We start from the raw sequence: 15499 nt of genomic DNA on the forward strand, positions 1-15499 counted from the left end.
CGTCTTTATTGATGATTTAGATGAGGGAATTGAGTGCACCCTCAGTAAGTTTGCAGATGACACCAAGCTGGGGAGAAGTGTTGATCTGCCGAAGAGTAGGAAGGCCCCAAAGAGGGACCTGGACATGTTGGATCGATGGGCAGAGGCCAATGGGATAAGGTTCAACATGGCTAAGTGTCAGGTCCTGCACTTTGGCCACAACAACCCTATACAACACTGCAGGCTTGGGGCAGAGTGGCTGGAAAGCTGTGCAGAGGAAAAGGATCTGGGGGTGCTGATTGATGCTCTCCTGAACACAAGCCAGCAGTGTGCCCAGGTGGCCAAGAAGGCCGATGGCATCCTGGCTTGTATAAGGAATAGTGTAGCCAGCAGGACCTGGGAGGTGATCGTTCCCCTATACTCTGCTCTGGTGAGGCCACACCTCAAGTACTCTGTTCAGCTTTGGGCTCCCCAGTACAAGAAGGATATTGAGGCCCTGGAAAGTGTCCAGAGAAGGGCTATGAAGCTGGTGAAGGGTCTGGAACACAAGTCTTATGAGGAGTGGCTGAGGGAACTGGGGTTGTTTAGTCTGGAGAAGTGGAGACTCAGGGGAGACCTTATTGCTCTCTACAACTACCTGAAAGGAAGGTGTGAGGAGCTGGGGGTCATCCTCTTCTCACGGATAACTAGTGATAGGACTAGAGGGAATGGCCTCAAATTGCACCAGGGGAGGTTTAGGTTGGAAATAAGGAGACATTTCTTCTCAGAAAGAGTAGTCGGGTATTGGAACGGGTCACCCAGGGAGGTGGTGGAGTCACCATCCCTGGGGGTGTTTAAGTAAAGGTTGGACATGGTGCTTAGGGACATGGTTTAGTGGGTGACTTTGGTAGTAGAGGAATAGTTGGACCAGATGATCTTAGAGGTCTTTTTCAACCTTAAAGATTCTACGATTCTAAGTAAGAAATACAATTTCTGTACAGATGCTGTTGCACTTTTCCCTCAGTATCTGCTATCTCAGGCTAACACAAACAGCGAATTAAACTAGATGGTCATTTGGTCTACCTTCTCGTGGTGATTCCTTTTATTTGGTAATACTATACTGTATTTGCCCACAGCAAAGCAATAGAGAAAAAAAGTATTTTTATTCTCTGAGTAGGGCTTGCAGGTTTGTAGTTGGTAGACTCTGAGCAAATCACACTGCTGCATTTCCGCCTTCACTGTTTTAATGATGTCCTGCCTAATTTATTCAGCAGACAGAATTGACAGCAATGTTCAGGATTCCCATTGATGAAAGCCATCTATGTCAGTCATTGTGTTCTAGAAGTGGTACAGAGTCAAAGTTCATTGATGTGTCTTTCAGCTCTTTAACACACAGAGTAGCTTTGGTTCTGTGATGGTTTGCTTATAAAGTACCATTAGTACTGTTTATCCCAAAGAGACTGAGAAAAGATGCAGAACAGATGATGTGGGCCAAGCACTAGTAAAAATAAATTCAAATGGACTGTTCAACTCTGCCTTTCTTCCCTCTGTTGCTCTACCAGCTTAATTTTCTGACTGAACTTGCATGTCTGACTGCCATAGAATCACAGAATCATTTAGGTTTGAAAAGATCTTCAAGATCATCAACTGTCAACCTGACCTACTGAGTCCCATCGCTAAACCATGCCTTTTAGTGCCATGTCCACACATCTCTTAAACACCACCAGGGATGGGGATTCCACAACTTCCCCAGGCAGCCCATTACAATGTTTCACCACAATCTCTGAAAAGAAAGTCTTCCTAATATCAAATCTAAGCATGCCCTGGTGCAACTTGAGACCATTTCCTCAAATTCTATTGCTTGTCACCTGAGAAAAATAGACGGACACCATGACACATGACAGAAGTTCTTTGGAAGAAGCTCTTGAGTTTTCTATCTTCAGTAAAACAGATATAACCTGTCTTATTTTCATTAAGATGTCTCAGTGATGCAGCAACGTGTTTGCTGGATCACAGTCTTCTTTTTCTGACTTTGAGTGTCAGCATTTCTGAAAGGCTTCACCTTCTTTTTTCAATTTTAGAAGCATTTCTTTGTAAGTGTACTATGCATTTACTGTATATACCTGTACACTGAAATGTAAGGAGGAAGTACCTTCTACACCCACAGAACACTGCCAGGATGGAATCAATTTTGTTCCTTTGCAAAAGGTATCCATCTGGAGATGCAGATTAAGCAATCTGTATAATTATTTTTCTGTTCCATGATAAACCTGGAGGGTGCATGAGACATGGCAGGGTATTATCTAAGATATTAAGAATGTTATTGGAAAATTTCTAGTGCAATTTACTTTTGTCAGCTAATGAGAAGTAATGCTAGTCCTGAAATCAGTGCAGGGATTATGTATGGAATTAACCTTAACAGAACATGTATTTCATCAGGAAAATTTTAACACAAAATTAAAATCAGCTTTATTCTAAAAACAACTATTTGTATTTCTCAATCTACTCTATTTAGTTACAAATTGTCTCTAAAATGTATGGATTTCTTTGAAAACTGTGCCCTTTCCTCACTGGTGCACAGTCAAAGTGAATTACTGCAAGTATTTTATAGCAGCCAATGTTTCAATTAGTACTTTGCATTTTTAACTGGTTTGTCAATTTACCTTATTGTATTCTTCATCTGTAGTAAGTGTTCAATTGATTTCTATTCCCATTTATTTTAATATATAAAATAAAATAAATAATTTATAAGCTATGCTGATATGGCTTATTCTCCTTGCATCCAGAGATGTCATCAAAGACACTGAGAGTAAGGCAGCCAACTTTGTGAATATTTTGATGAACTGGAATTTAAGCATTGTTTCATAAATTGATTTTATAGTGACTTCTGTGTTGGGTTCATGAGCCTCTTTTAAGGCTATTTTAAGATGTTGTGTATACAACAGATATAAATTAACATAAGTTCCAGACACTTCTGTTGTTTAAGATCACTCCATAATAATTCATAGTCTACAATTGTGGCAGGTAGTTTTATAACTGTTCACATAAATTTATGTAAGTCACTAGTAAAGTCAAATATTTTACTTTGAATTTACAATTATTACAAATACTGGATATTAGAAGCTAAAATGACTAATAATATGTTTGCTGTATCAAATGAATGTATTAGGTCAGCTCATTTTTCAGACCGTCTGTTAGAATCCTGTGGTATTTCAAACAATTATTTTTCTATTTCCTCTGTGCAAAAAGGAATATACATACCCACAAAGAAAGAAAGTGTAAACAGAAAACAAAAAGTAAAGAAAATTAAAGGGACATATGTTATTATAATTTTCAGTCCCAGTTATGTGACATTTTAAAGGAGCTCTTTAAAAGGATGGTAAACAGACAGCACTTAGAATTGAAGAACACCTTTTCAGACATTTTGAAGACTCCTTTTTCTCCTACTTTAGTTACCTTAATCAGTTAACAATATTCCAGTATCATCATTAGCTAGTATCAGCAGGGCTCACAGCTATACAGAAGCTGGAGTAACTAATGCTGCTGGCTTTGGCATCCTCAAGGAATAGCTGATTCTGTCACCAGCAACCCCAGTTCCTTTCCTGTATCATAATGCTAAGTCTGGGATTTTCTTTTCTGTGACAGCTGCTACAGAATCTTGTTCAGCAAGTGAAGCAAGCTCTGCAACACTAAAATAAGTTTGATTTTACCTCCAGTCTGTCTGGTTAAAGCAAAGGTAAAGCAGTGCAATTCCCCACATTCCTATACACAGATTTGCCATGTGGCTATGTCAACTAAATCAACATCAGTGTAATATGGAAGTCCTCAGGTTACCACGCATCTATTGTTTTTATACGTGACATCCAACTTCACATTCACTGATATCTTCACCTGTTCTCACAGCACAAAGACCAAAACTAGAGTGCTCTCTGCTCCCAGAGATCTGCCACCTCATAGCTGCATTTCTTTGTTGCTATCAGAGCAGAAATGATCCTTTACTATATTGAGTTCCTTTTATTTTAACTGTTTATGATCATATGTAACCATACAGCAACTGTCACACAGAGGCCTTTCCTTAAAAGTCATTTGGTGCATCAGTCCAGTCGCCCTCTTTCTCCCTTTAGTTCTGTTAGGTACAGGGCTCAGAAATCCTGGAGCTGAGTTAAAGGACATTTGCCCACATTATGTGTTATCAGCAACCAATGCAAATCTCTTAGATTGAGTTTTTTGGTTCATTCTAAAACCCTGTGTAAGGACGGCTTTCCTGTGGATGATCCATTCTCTTCCTGGACTAGAAAAAGGAGATGAATGGAGTTGCATGAAGGTATTTCAAAACTGTTAAACTGTTTCAGGATGACTGGTCTGCCTCACTGCTTCCTAAAAAAAAAAAAAAAAAAAAAAAAAAAAAAAGCTGGTCCTATCCAGGACTTCTTCCTACCAGTGAAAAATTTCTGGAGCCAAGTCATTTGCAGTATTGTCATTTCCATATGCATCTCATGTAGGAAGCATGGGGCGGATCAATATGTATGGGAGCAGATCAACATGCTCAGTTACACTGGTTATTGTTTGCCTGTGACTTCCCTCTGGTGCTGCTTTCTCTGATGATGACAGCTGTACCAGCTAAGAGGACAGATACTGCAAAATAGAGAGTGTATTCTTTTGCTTCTCAAATTTCACAGGTCAGCTATCAAGCAGTAAGAGTTTGTGGTATTTGACAAACATTCCCTGGACACCTCTTGTCCTTGCTTTGTCTGGTCTTTGAAGATGGCATTTTTGCTAGTCACTACCATCCCTTGGAAAACCGGGGGAGAGCTAGGTCTTTATGGTTCTCCATCAACAGACTGTGCTTCAGCAGTCACTCTATATTCATCCCTAAAGCAGTGTCAGACTTTCATCTTGGCCTACTTCTTGATTAAGAGGTTAATTAACCTTCCCATTTATTTCTGTATGCCTTACGCTTTTAGGTTTGATGCAGCACTTCTCCCTCAACATCAAAAAGACTATTTTGTTTTATCTGCACAGGTGTAGCCATTTTAAAAAATCCCTTTTTTCATGTTTCTCAATGAAGGAAGAGTCAAGTCTGTTCACTGCATTCAGTGATTGCCAAGAAGATACTGAGCTATATTCAGATTGTTTCTGAAACTGCAAAAGCTCCACATAATTTTGGTGGAAGGTCAGAGAACATTCTGCTGGAGCTTTTTCATTTGCAATGCCCAATATTTTAATTTTGAAAATGCTTATGTGACTGATTACCTGATGTTCCATCCACACCTTCAGTAGGCTCAGTTCCACTTGCAAACCATCCAGACAAGTACTGCTGAAATTATCATCCATGAAACAGGAATTTGAGATCCTTGCCTGGATGCTTTCTGATAACATAGCTGCTCAGAATTACAGCAAACAGGGATACAAAGAAATATTTCCATACATAATACATAATACATCCCAGTCCTTCTTCTTTTCTGTACTTCTTTATGGGTAAAATTTTTGCTTTTGAGAGAGGCAGAAATCGCTACCCATGTAAACCATGCACACATGCACATAGCAGTGGAATATACTTGACTATATGATCCACAAAAGTTGCACAGGAAAATGTTTCTGCTCTCAAGCAGCAGGACACAGCTACACCTACTGTAGAAATGCGTAATCTATATGTATATTCTAACAGTATTTATTTGCAGATTTACTACATCCTGGTAATAGTATTCTGCCGTTTAACTTATATTTCTTAAAGGCTCAAGCTTGCTTGCCATGGACGGTTTCAATATACTCTTAGGGGTTTGCTTCCCCTGAACTTGGGTATACACATATCCTGTTTAGAAACATTATAAAAAGAACTATTTAACTCCTTTTGACATCACAGGAGGTACAAGATAAAATAAAATAAGTATTATGTTGTTATATTTGAGCATTAACACAACATTATACCATTAGGGTGTACACTAGGGTGTAATGCATAAGATAGATGGATTACTGAAAACGCATTACTACTGAAACACACTATCTAACATTACTCATTGAAGTGGATTTGCATTTTTTTAGCAATATAAATGAGTTCACAGCACATGCATAATACTGTCTTCAGTTCAGCTGTAACACTCTGTTTCTAAATATTCCTACTACACAGAGAAACTTCTTGCAAAGCCTTAGCCTGATAAGAAGAAGCTCGCTCCTAAGGCTGTTGAAATCAATGGACTCCATAGACAGACTGTGACAACATCATTGCATAAAAAGTATTGCTGTGTTACAATCATATGGTTTGCTGAAGTGTAAGTAGAAATGCAAACCTCCAGCAAGTCTCTACTAATGCTGACATTTTAAGTGTCTTAGCAGTAGAGATATGAAGTAGCATCAATTAATATCTGATTGGGAAATGGAAAAAAAAAAAGAGAAAGAGAAAGAGAAAGAGAAAGAGAAAGAGAAAGAGAAAGAGAAAGAGAAAGAGAAAGAGAAAGAGAAAGAAAGAGAAAGAGAAAGAGAAAGAGAAAGAGAAAGAGAAAGAGAAAGAGAAAGAGAAAGAGAAAGAGAAAGAGAAAGAGAAAGAGAAAGAGAAAGAGAAAGAGAAAGAGAAAGTGAAAGAGAAAGAAGAAGAAGAAGAAGAAGAAGAAGAAGAAGAAGAAGAAGAAGAAGAAGAAGAAGAAAAAAAAAAAAGAAAAAGAAAAAGAAAAAGAAAAAGAAAAAGAAAAAGAAAAAGAAAAAGAAAAAGAAAAAGAAAAAGAAAAAGAAAAAGAAAAAGAAAAAGAAAAAGAAAAAGAAAAAGAAAAAGAAAAAGAAAAAGAAAAAGAAAAAGAAAAAGAAAAAGAAAAAGAAAAAGAAAAAGAAAAAGAAAAAGAAAAAGAAAAAGAAGAAAGGGGAAAAAGAAAGGGAAAAAGAAAGGGGAAAAAGAAAGGGGAAAAAGAAAGGGGAAAAAAAGAAAAAAAAAAGAAACTATTATTTCCTGGGAATTGATAATTTCTCATGTAAAACATCAGGAAATGTTTCTTTTCTTCCACATGAAAGAAGCTTCACCTTGAAAAAATAGCTAACTCAGAAACTAAAACTAATAACACATATCGTCTATGCATTGGTACTATGTAGCCTGCTTGAGTGCTTCTGCCTGCACACAGTGGAGGGTGGAAGTTAAAGAAAGAGGAAAGAGAAGGAAGTGATGAGCACCTTTGACTGTGGCACCAGATTAAATTGACTGCAAAAATATGGTCTTAGGAATATGTTAGCAATAGCTGTTTTTTTTTATATATATATATATAATTTTCCCTTCTGTTGTCACATTTTTCTTTAGACTTACTTCACTTTATGAAGCTGAATTACTACTATAAGCCTTGAAAAACCTACCAAACTGACTTAGCAGTCCCCTAATTACCATCTACTTTTATAAAGGAATGAATTTTGTCTCTGTGACAGCTAATTTACTGGTCTGCTATGGCAAATCTAGGTGCAATGGGTTAAGACATTACAGCCATTGACTGCTTGCCTTGCCACACTGTCAGTTACCAAGACCTGTGCTTGAGCCGTGGCCTCTGCAGCTCCCAGTCTTTCACTTTGGTGCAGCTGTCACCACTGCCAGCTGTACCAGAGGACTGCACTGCCTGGGGCTGGCACGTGTCCCTCACTGTTGATGTCTGGGGGCTGTGACCATTGGTGTAGCAGCAAGGAGAAAATGTGCTTCTGTTAGTGTTAGGGAGAATCGAATGGATGTTTTATTAATGTCTCTTAGGTGATGGGTCATACAGTATAATTAAGCATTGCCAAATGTACTTACATTATCAATTAATTTATGTATACTGGGAAGTTTAGGGAGTATATTATCAAATAATCTATGTATACTGGGAAACTTAGGGAGTATACTGAACAGTCAAATGAATCTTTGAAGGGGAACCCTGGGAGGGAACAGATACAACCTGACCTTGGATAAGGGCCTGGAAGTGCTGGAATGAGTTGAAGCAGAACCAAGGAGCGGAGGGAGCATGCGTCGAGTGAGAAAGGTGAAAAGTTTAGCAGAGAGGAAGATTCCTTACTTCATCTGGACGACCACCTGGACGACCACCAGAGAGCACCACGCATGTGCAAATGGGAGGAGAGCTAATTAGAATGGAATGCGAGGCTGATGTTGCAACCTGTAATGAATATGTATGCCTTACGTAATGTTGAATGTATAAATAATGGCTGGGAAGTAACGGGACTTGAAGCCAGATTTGGGGACCTGCCCCGGCTTCCAGTGCTGAATAAAGCACCTTCATATAATCACTTGGTGGTTATGTGGTTGCTACGCTAACGCTTCCAGTGCCTTAGGTTGTCCTTGATAGTTCTGCCGGGGGTATGTTGGATTCATCATATCTAAGGTGCTAAAAAAGGCTTCATCTTGACTGTAGTGTACTCTAGAACAGGTGTTGCACAAAAAGAACAGCTACAGTGAGGAAAGGCTTTGATCTGTTATTTTTAGAAAGTTAAAAAAAACAACTACTATATAGTAGAGCACAATTCGATTCAGTCATGACATCTTAAATGCATAAAGGAATTAGTCACAGTAACGTGTGACAAATACCATGTGTTTGACTTCTAGGCATCCTGCCACCTACTGGTCTCCTTTACATGTCTAAGAAGATGTTGTAAAGCTGCCTCTCTTAAATAGAGATGTTTCAGTTTTACCCTCTGTCAACATCTAAGTATCCTACCCCTCTGAGTTCCCAGGTATAATCTGTTTTTCTCCTTTGGAACTGGTGTCTACGCTGGGCATAAAGGAAGAGGTTGATGTTATCTCTTCTTTCTCCAATAAATAGCAGGTTAAATGTACTCACGAGTGTATGGAAAGAGTGGTGCTAGTACCTATCTCCTGTGCCCAAAGCATAGTGAATCATCAGTGTCACTAATTCAGAGTAGTACCCTACCTATAAATGCATTCAAAAATTAAATTCATTGTTACTTTTACACAAGCTGTCCCATTTTGAGTAATTAAATGTTAAGCTAGAAAGAAAGAAAAATAATGGTTTTATTTTAGGATTCGATTGTAAAATAGATGATTGTAGGTCTTTAAAAGCAAGTGAGGGTTTTATTTGCTTCATTTGGTTGGTTGGTTGGTGTTGGGTGTTTTGCTTGTTTGTTTGTTTGTTTTTTCTTTACCTGGATCTACCAAACTGCAGTCCAGTGCTGCAACCTTTGAGTAAGAGAAGATAGAGGCATTGTACTATTACGATTTTTTAAGGATCCAGTAAATCTTCTGAATTAAACCTTACAGGTAAGGTAATCAGGGTGTTGACTGGCAGGAAGAGAAATGTGGCTGAGCAGATGACACGCATAGCAGATGCTGGGTACACAAAATGCTTCATGGTCTGTTGTAGCACTAAATCCATTACTAAAAACACTAAACCCCATAATAAATGTCATAAATATCTTTGCTGTCACAATAGATGTAGAAACAGATGTTGACAAACTACTGTTTGCATGTTGCCCCATCCAAACCTGTGAGACTTAATGAAAGTGGACAAATGGAGCTATAAAGGAGTTCATATTTCCTCCAGTTTCCTAAATAGTGAACAGATTATTGTTCAGAAACATTAAGGGAAGAGATGCTGGAACTGAGAACTTTGAAAAGAGAAGACATACTGAGGCTCCTGTTTCTTGAAAACATAGTTTTGGGTACCAGGTGCTGAATGCAGAAAAATGCAAAGAACATATATAATGAGAGAAGCAAAATCAAGGATATTTTTTTCCCTCTGCTTTCTACTAGATGTAGCTGTGAATCCTTGGCATTTTCCCAAGAAATCATTATTCATTATATTTCTACATTATCTTTTCCTGGGTAAGAGTTAGACATACATATTTTATCCCTTCTTTCTAAATATACCACACTGTTTCCTCTCTCTGTTTTCTATGTATATCACTGTTATTTTCTGCTTCCTGTTAACACCTTTTACCTTTTGAAATTTATACATAGTTCAGTGTAACATTTTTCATGCACAAATACATTTTTATAATGTATACATTTTACTTCCAATCTATATTGGAACATTATTTCACACGGGCTTTTTGACCATCCATTTTCTAATGTCTTTACTTTTTTTTTACTTTTACTTTTTACTTTTTTTTACAAGTGCTGTTTTTCTCTCCTGTTAAATAGTGTTGGGTTTGATCCTGTTTCTAAGCTGCTCCATTTCGTAGTGACATAGTCAGACATGATTTCAGTCTTTGCTATACTGTGAATTTTTACCACCGAAGCTGAGAACAGTTTATGATGCTGAGAATTTGATGGAGTTAACTTTACCATTTTCTTGCTGATCCCCTCTCCACCACTGAAAGGTAAAAGTATCCTAAAGCTACCTCTCAGTTCTAACTGAAACAACCTTCCCTTCCCTTCCCTTCCCTTCCCTTCCCTTCCCTTCCCTTCCCTTCCCTTCCCTTCCCTTCCCTTCCCTTCCCTTCCCTTCCCTTCCCTTCCCTTCCCTTCCCTTCCCTTCCCTTCCCTTCCCTTCCCTTCCCTTCCCTTCCCTTCCCTTCCCTTCCCTTCCCTTCCCTTCCCTTCCCTTCCCTTCCCTTTTTGGGAGATATTTGATATTGAGAGAAATTTCAGAGAGGTTGTATGGGCATTACTCTGCTATACAAAAATAAGTGTATCACTTTAAATCACTTTAAATCACTCAAGATGTAATTTTAACTAGATATTAGGGCAAATGCTTGTTTGTACTTACATACAATGAAGGTAGTCATGCTGATTTTTGGAGGAATTTTCCTGAGGTGATAAACATCATTTAAGTTAGAAGGAGCTTTTGCAACTTCTGAAAATGTCAAGTTTTTCAAATTCCATTAACATTTATGTGTCTAATAGGAAAGAAGACCAATAGCTTTTTTACAGAAAGCATTCATTGTAAAACTAAAATTAATCGCTGAAAATATAATAATTGCAGACAATCTTATTTGTGTTCTGGACAGCTAACTAGAAAGATCAAGATAAAGGTTAACAGTGCTTCCTTGTTCTGCATCTATTTTAAAGGCTCAGACTGGGACTTGGAGAGAGATGTATAGGCTCCATTTTAGGTAGAAGTATCTATACTTCATTTTTCATTATATAAAAACTGTACATACCTTTGTCATTTTCCCTCCCTTCCTCTCTCTCTCACACACACTATCCCTTTCTCCCTCCTTCCTCTTTTCTCCCTTCCTCCTTTCCTCCCTTCTTCATTTCTTTTCTCCCTCTCTCCCTTCCCATATCCCTTCCTCCTCTCTGTCCTCCATCCCTTTCCTCCTTCATACTTTCGCCTTTCTTCATTCTTCCAATAAGTCCTTTTTAATATACTTTTCCATAGAGCTTTAATTTCATAAAATCATTGTATAAATTTTCTTGGCCAGTCAATGGTCTTCCTGTTTTGGAAATCATCAGGTTACCAGGTATTAAGTAGATTGCATGTTGACCTCCAGTTACTATCTTTGGATGTACATATATTGATTATGAATTACAAAAAATCCCAAATATATATCATTTTCCTACAAAAAGGAGAAGAAAGAATGATTTACAATAAAATTTATTTAGTAGACCTAACCACCTTGGTAAATCTGTCTGTCGCTCTCTCTTTTTTTTTTTTTTTAGAACTGTCAGTATAGACTCAATAATATAATTAGAAACATTAAAGATATATAGTCTTTTTTTTTTCCTTCTGCTACAATGCCAATAAACAGCTAGTGTTCAACAATTAGGCACTTGTTCTTACCATGAATGAAGGAAAGATAAAGGTTGAGTGGACAAGTTTCTGACATGAGATTTAAACCTGGAAATCAGGACCTGGAAATCATCCTTGCTTGGTGGCATGAAGGAAGTGCTTTTCTTTTTAATTTCTTTACAAATTCGGGAGTTCTGGATGAAGATCCTTCAGAAGTAGAAGGAAATATGATCTTTAAGTTGGAGTAGTAGGGTCTGATATCTTCCAAAACTTGGATCTGATACTTAATATAGACTGAAACTTACATTATATTGTGAAACAATACAGAGACAATCAACATTGACAAGAAACAGAAAATTAGGCAAATATGAGAAAATCACAATTTAGCCCTCTTATAGATTTAAACACCTTATCCTCAGTTGATTGGTGGTCACTGAAAGGATCAGCGCCCCTTTTATTTGCTGCTGTTCTGGAGGAGAATGAGAAATACCAAAAAGTCTACTGTACTTATTGCTGTTTCCTGATGGTTTATTGATTTTCCCTTTGCCAACATGCTTCTGGATACTGCTTTAGCACACTGAAACAAGTCTCCCACAGCTATTTTTGTTTTGTTTTGTTTTGTTTTTCACATTCTAAATTATTTTTCTACATTATGTATCTCCAGTTCCGTAAAGGGGGTGTGGAGGTTGGAGGAGCAATAAACATCCCGTTGTTATAAGCAGAGTAGAATGCCCTCTCCACACAATGTATGCTGAAGCAGGAACTACATAGCTGCTGCCTCATCATTTGGGTCAGCTCTGTCCCTCCCTGTGAGGCATTGCTTTGAGTCTGTGCTCTATGTCAAAATGAGAACTTCAGCTCTATTACCAGGCTAGGTAGCAGGACATGAATTACTGAGGAGCAGAAGGCAATGAACAGAACAATGACTTCAGAATTGCTGGTTATATAGCTAGCCTTACCACTTAGTTTTTATAGACTTTTTTTTAGAAGCCACTTTATCACTACAGCCCCAAGTTTATTTATCTACAAAATAAGATTAATGATTCTTTAAATCATTCCCATATGATAAGTATTTATGTTATTTCCAAACTGTTTTCATTATTGATTACCTTACATAAAAGACAGCAGTGCCACTTTGTTTTTAACAGCCTAATAGTGTGGAGTATGTAGTTGTTTTTCCCTCCATTGTTGTTTCTTTTTTAGTTGAACTTCATTTGTTTGTGACCCATGATGCTAAACAATAACTGTAGGAAAAAAAAAAAAAAGTAACATTTCACAAGCTGACAAATGATTTATCAGAATCTGAACATTTTAATTGGGTACCAAATGTTTCTCCGGTACTTACTTAATATACTTAATATAGAAAAAAATGGAATAATGTTATTCTGTCAAGTATTCTAACATAAATAAAAATTCTGCATACGATTTTCTGCCTGTTATAGAGACAGTCAGCATTTAGTGTACTAGCAATTAAAATGCTGCTTTAAAAAAGTAAATAATAAGAATTTAAGAAGCTAAGGCCAACAAATAAAATATCATAATTGGACTTTTCCCTGAAATTTTGATAGATAACAATCTTCAGTATTTTTAAAACTATAATAAGTAAATGAAGATAGCACACAATGTATTGGTGTGGTTGCAGTTTAGAGCTTAGCATTTTGATAAAATGAGTTTGCAAAGGATTTTGGCTGAAGCACAAGCTTTTCCAAGTTTGTGTAGCTCAGATTTTGTTTATAAATATTAAAAGCCTTGCAAGAGTTGTAAAAGCAAAATATTCCATGAATCTTTGAAAATTTATAGATAGATAGATAGATAGATATAGACAGACAGACAGACAGACAGACAGATATTTCAGGAGTTTTTCCCCTAGTGTCAATCAATTCTTTTGTGTAACATTACCCTACAGATAGGAATTCTCTGTGTTTAACACAACTCTCTTCATTTACAACAGTAGTTTAATGCTAGTGACCAGGAAAAACTCTCAGCCATTTATCCTTGCTTCAAATGTCTCAGGCTTAAGCAAAAATTTTTAGAAATTAAATTCAGCCTCTGTGAGAAGATTTGTCTTCACTGAAATCAAAAGTAATCTTAGGAGTTCCCTGGTCCAGTGTACTTTCAGTTGAAGAGTTGATTACCTCTGATTCAAATTTGAATTGCTCATCAGTATGTTAAAACTACATTTAAAATACACCAATAAAAGTTTCCTATAAATATACTGACAGGAATGTCCTACAAAATATTAATATTAATAACCATATTTTTAATCATGTTTTGACTGTTTAGACTTCTTAATAATCTTTTATGATCCTCTTCACAGGAATTAATTTTACTTCTAAAAACACATTACTGTATTTTCTGTAACTATGCATTCTTTGTATTCAGTTATTATCGTCCTGTTATACTTGTTTTGTTAAGAGTCACAAATAATGCATTTTAGCTTCATACTAATGTCTGCAGACTGTATTTAGTACATGAAAAGACAGATAGATATGTAATGCTAGGTTTTGTGCAGCTATCTCTCCAACTGATTTTGACTGAAATCAAAGAAATGTCTATTGTTGAATTGAATGACTGGTAAATTTACACCAAAATATATATTTTTAAAATTAACTAAAGGATTTAGTGCTGTCAAATTTGTTACTAACTAGTTGCTTTAAAGAAAAATGACAATGTCTTAATGCATGAGTAAAAGTCAAATGTGCATTCTGGACTGTGCACAAAAATACATCAAAAGTGAAATCTTTCATCTTTTTTATTCTCTTTATTTTTTATTTTTATTTTTTATTTAAAAGAGTCGCTAAGACAACTTACTAGAAAACCCTGGCATTTTACATACACTGATTTCTGTTTGAGGAACACTTCTTTTGATTTCATATTCTTGCCAGAGGGGGGAGAAAGGAAATGTTCATTTATATTCATCAGAAAGCATTAATACATAAATTTTGCTCTCACTGTTGGTTTCAAATGTCAGTGCAGCTACACTTAAAGCAAATTTACATTTACACTCTAGAAATTCTGTATTAGCATATCCATGTACAGTTTTTAGTATCCCCAAATTGCTGCTTTGTTAAGTTTTTATAGGAGTAGTTACCTGCAGCATTATGATTAAGAGTATAGTAAACTTTTATGTAATGAACAGCTATAGTTTTATTCATTGTTGACATGTAACATAGAAAATGTCTTTCTAGACAGGGAAGAGAGACCTCAGAGTGGAAATAGAAGTGGTCGAAATCTGGTATGACACTTCCAGAAGATGCCTTAGTGGCATCATGCCTCTGTCTCAGACAGAGAGAGTGGCCTCACTATTGGATGTTGTGAGCTGTTCACCTTCCTCACTCCACTCAGGATATTTATCTCCATTTCATGGCCACTACCACTGAGGCTGCTATTGACTATTACATCTCCAATGAGTTCTTTCTACATAGGTATCATGGAGACATCCTCAGTCTTCTTGAGTTCTTACATCATGTTATCCTTCTAGCAGATGTCAGACCAGTGAAAATATCCCAGAACTGGGACTTAAGAGTTTTCCCTGAGAGAACCACCACCTGAGAGAACAGAAGGAAAAACAAACAAGTATTTGGCTTTTCTTAGAGATTTAATTACTAAAATTCCTTCAGACTTACTTCCTGAACTGAAACATTTCCTATTTCTCACTGCACCAAATCTCCATATCTATACACTGGTTTCTGAGAATGCTGTGGCAAAATACCTAAATCTTAATTTCTTTTTAAAATGTTTTTCTTCTGATATCCCATAACAAAATTAATGGTACTCTCATAGACACCTTGACAAATACATGTTATATTCTTACCCATTAAAGACAAACTCTCTGATGGAGCCCCAATGGTTGTACAGGAAGCACTTTTACAGGAGGGGATGGATGGAAAAAT

The 15499-nt window shown here is 36.8% G+C and overlaps 1 long non-coding RNA gene across 3 annotated transcripts in view; it reads right to left on the minus strand.

Moving 5' to 3' along the window:
• Positions 1-7632: 7632 nt before the first annotated feature.
• Positions 7633-15499, minus strand: part of LOC310893603 — a 59603-nt gene continuing 51736 nt past the window's right edge. For all 3 annotated transcript variants that reach the window (XR_014579116.1, XR_014579117.1, XR_014579118.1), the window contains exons 2-5: positions 12716-12850; positions 11658-11813; positions 10641-10770; positions 7633-10244 (exon numbers count right to left, since the gene is read on the minus strand). This is a non-coding gene — a long non-coding RNA (uncharacterized lncRNA). The remainder of the gene's footprint in view (positions 10245-10640; positions 10771-11657; positions 11814-12715; positions 12851-15499) is intronic.

Source organism: Anser anser (genome assembly GCF_964211835.1).
Source record: "Anser anser genome assembly, chromosome: 2".
Lineage (NCBI taxonomy): Eukaryota > Metazoa > Chordata > Aves > Anseriformes > Anatidae > Anser > Anser anser.